At 34.9% G+C, this 3,860-nt stretch overlaps 1 protein-coding gene across 16 annotated transcripts in view; it reads left to right on the forward strand.

Annotated features, from left to right (window-relative positions):
* Positions 1-3,860, forward strand: part of MBD5 (methyl-CpG binding domain protein 5) — a 421,526-nt gene that overhangs the window by 277,229 nt on the left and 140,437 nt on the right. For 13 of the 16 annotated variants that reach the window (XM_055087736.1, XM_055087739.1, XM_055087768.1 and 10 more), the window contains one exon: positions 1,486-1,607. The exons of the other annotated variants lie outside the window; for them this stretch is intronic. The gene's annotated coding sequence lies outside the window, so the exon portion shown is untranslated. The remainder of the gene's footprint in view (positions 1-1,485; positions 1,608-3,860) is intronic. 16 annotated transcript variants of the gene reach the window in all.

Consider the following 3,860-nt stretch of genomic DNA (forward strand, 5'->3'; position numbering starts at 1 on the left):
AAAAAAAAAAAAAAAAAAAAAGTCTGGGCAAATTGTTTGCAAGATGTCCCTTAATTTAGATTTTTCTGATTATTTTTTTATTATTAGATTGAGATTAAACATTCTTGACAAGAATATTCCATTGGTGATGTTGTGCTTTCTCAAGGTATCATATCAAGTGTAAGAGGAGATCAGTAACACGGTAGAAAAGCACACTACTATGGTTTGATTGAAGGTCCAGTTTGAGTTTTTCAATTCTACTTGCTTTAACTTTACACTAAACAGGTAATTTCTAAGTGGTTTGTACTTAAATAGACCAGGTAGCAGGAAATAGTATTATATCCAGTCCCATTTCCTATCATTTTGGAACAACAGAAAGTTGCCTTTTTAAATTTATCAGTTCTTGTGAGTTTGTAACAGTTTGGGGAGCTCTGATAAAATCAAGTTTCTGATTTGCAAAGCTGAGGGCCAGGTGGTAATAATATCCATTCATAGCACTGAAGTGAGAATTACTTGAGATGTTAACAGAAGTAAAATATCACTGAAAGTAATATGCTCTGTGAAGAGTCTCTGTTAATATAATCAACCCCACTCAGGTATTTATCTTTAAAATCCACATATATGGCATACACTATTGTTATTGTATCTGACACTGTTGTACTTTATGAATATTAATCTTTATAATAACCCTTCTACTTGGGTACTGTTATTATCCCTATTTACAGATGAGGAAACTAAGGCACAGAGAGGATAAGTAATGTTCCCAAGGTCATATAACAAATAAGTGGTAATGGGGGACTTCCCTGGTGGTCCAGTGGTTAAGACTCCACGCTTCCAATGCAGAGGGCGTGGATTCAATCCCTGGTTGGGGAACTAGATCCCGCATGCATGCCGCAACTAAGAAGCCCACATGGCACAACAAAGGTCCCTCAGGCCGCAACTAAGACCCGATACTGTCAAAAATAAATAAATAAAATAGTTAAAATGGTAAATTAAAAAAAAAAAAATAGGACTTCCCTGGTGGCACAGCGGTTAAGAATCCACCTGCCAATTCAGGGGACACGGCTTTGATCCCTGGTCTGTGAAGATCCCACATGCCGCGGAGCAACTAAGCCCATCCTCCACAACTACCGAGCCTGCTCTCTAGAGCCCGTGAACCACAACTACTGAGCCCACTTGCCACAACTACTGAAGCCTGCGTGCCTAGAGCCCATGCTCTGCAACAAGAGAAGCCACCACAATGAGAAGCCCACGTACCCCAATGAAGAGTAGCCCCCGTGCACCACAACTAGAGAAAGCTTGCACACAGCAACGAAGACCCAGTGCAGCCATAAATAAATAAATAAATTTATTTTTTTTTAAGTGGTAATATTTCCAACTGTTTTTCTGTGAGACCCCACTTGAAAACAGGCAGCAGCCTATATAGCTCCAGTGTGTACTTAAGGATAATTTTCATTCAGCCTGTCCTTTAAATAAATGTGTGTGTCTATGTTATTTCTGTTACAGAGAGAAGAGGTACTCCTTTATAGGGACTCGTAAAGGCATAGAGCATCTAGAGATTTACCGCCTCCTTTACGCTGCTGGGTCTCACAGCACATGTTATGTTTTTATCAGTTTCTCTCCAGAAGGTAGGAGTTGTTTTCTCTCCATGAATTCTTCATATAATTATAGTTTTCTTGTCTGTGAACTTAATATTTATTGAATATGAAAAACATCTGACATCTATAGATTAAAATGCCAATTGGGAGATTGGGATTGACATATATACACTAATATGTATAAAATGGATAACTAATAAGAACCTGCTGTATAAAAATATAAATAAAATTCTAAAATTCAAAAAATAAATAAATAAAAATAAATAAAATGCTAGACTTCTCGAAATAGTTAAGACATACAAACACCTCTAAAGAATATTTCTATGATAAAATTAATACATGTTCATTGTAAAAAAAAAAAAAAAGACAATACGGAAAAGTATAGTAATCTTACCACCTTGAGATAAGTACTTTTTATATGTTGTCATATGTCTTTCTGAATTTATTGATATATGTCTACATGATGCATAACAATACATATATAATTATGCATTATATATTATTATATACATATGTACATATATTATGACTAGAAATAATAGAATATAAATGCTCCTTGGCTAGAATGCTTCTTTTTTAATTTTTTTAAATTTAATTTAATTTTATATTGGAGTGTAGTTGATTTACAATGTTGTGTTCATTTCAGGTGTACAGCAAAGTGATACAGTTATACATATACCTATATCCATTCTTTTTCAGATTCTTTTCCCATATAGGTTATCACAGAATATTGAGTAGACTTCCTTGTGCTATACAGTAGATCCTTGTTGATTGTCTATTTTATTTATAGTACTGTGTATATATCAATCCCAATCTCCCAATTAATCCCTCCCTGCTACTTTCCCCCTTGGTAACCATAAGTTTGTTTTCTACATCTGTAACTCTGTTTCTATTTTGTAAATAAGTTCATTTGTATCATTTTTTTAGATTCCATATATAAGCGATATTATACGATACTTGTCCTTCTCTGTCTGACTTACTTCACTCAGTATGACAATCTCTGGGTCCATCCATGTTGCTGCAAATGGCATTATTTTGTTCTTTTTATGGCTGAGTAATATTCCATTGTATATATGTACCACATCTTCTTTCTTCATTCCTCTGTCGATGGACATTTAGGTTGCTTCCATGTCTTGGCTATTGTAAATAGAGCGGCAGTGAACATTGGGGTGCATATATCTTTTTGAATTATGGTTTTGTCCAGATATATGCCCAGAAGTGGGATTGCTGGATCGTATGGTACTTCTATTTTTAGTTTTTTAAGGAACCTCCATACTGTTCCCCATAGTGGTTGTACCAATTTACATTCCCTCCAACAGTGTAGGAGGGTTCCCTTTTCTCTACACCCTCTCCAGCATTTATTGTTTGTAGATTTTTTGATGATGGCCATTTTGACCAGTGTGAGGTGATAACTCATTGTAGTTTTGATTTGCTTTTCTCTAATAATTAGTGATGTTGAGCATCTTTTCATGTGTTTGTTGGCCATCTGTATGCCTTCTTTGGAGAAATATCTATTTAGGTCTTCTGCTCATTTTTTGATTGGGTTGTTTGTTTTTTTGTTATTGAGCTGCATGAACTGTTTATATATATTGGAGATTAATCCCTCCCTGGTCACTTCATTTGCAAATATTTTCTCCCATTCTGTGGGTTGTTTTTTCATTTTGTTTATGGTTTCCTTTGCTGTGCAAAAGCTTTTAAGCTTCATTAGGTCCCATTTGTTTATTTTTCTTTTCATTACTCTAGGAGGTGGATCAGAAAAGATCTTTCTGCAATTTATGTCAGAGAATGTTCTGCCTATGTTTTCCTCTAAGAGTTTTATACTTTCCCACCTTACATTTAGGTCTTTAATCCATTTTGAGTTTATTTTGTGTATGATGTTAGGGAGTGTTCTAATTTTATTCTTTTACATGTAACTGTCCAGTTTTCCCCACACTACTTATTGAAGAGACCGTCTTTTCTCCATTGTATATTCTTGCCTCCTTTGTCATAGATTAGTTGACAATAGATGTGTGGGTTTATCTCTGGACTTTTGATCCTGTTTTATTGATCTATATTACTGTTTTTGTGCCATTACCATATGGTTTTGATTACTGTAGCTTTGTAGAATAGTCTGAAGTCAGGGAGCCTGATTCCTCCAGCTCTGTTTTTCTTTCTCAGGATGCTTTGGCTATTCAGGGTCTTTTGTGTTGTAAAATTGTAAAAAAAATTTTTCTAGTTCTGTGAAAAATGCCATTGTTAGTTTGATAGGGATTCCATTGAATCTGTAGATTGCCTTGGGTAGTA

The sequence above is a fragment of the Physeter macrocephalus genome, chromosome 2 (genome assembly GCF_002837175.3).
Source record: "Physeter macrocephalus isolate SW-GA chromosome 2, ASM283717v5, whole genome shotgun sequence".
Lineage (NCBI taxonomy): Eukaryota > Metazoa > Chordata > Mammalia > Artiodactyla > Physeteridae > Physeter > Physeter macrocephalus.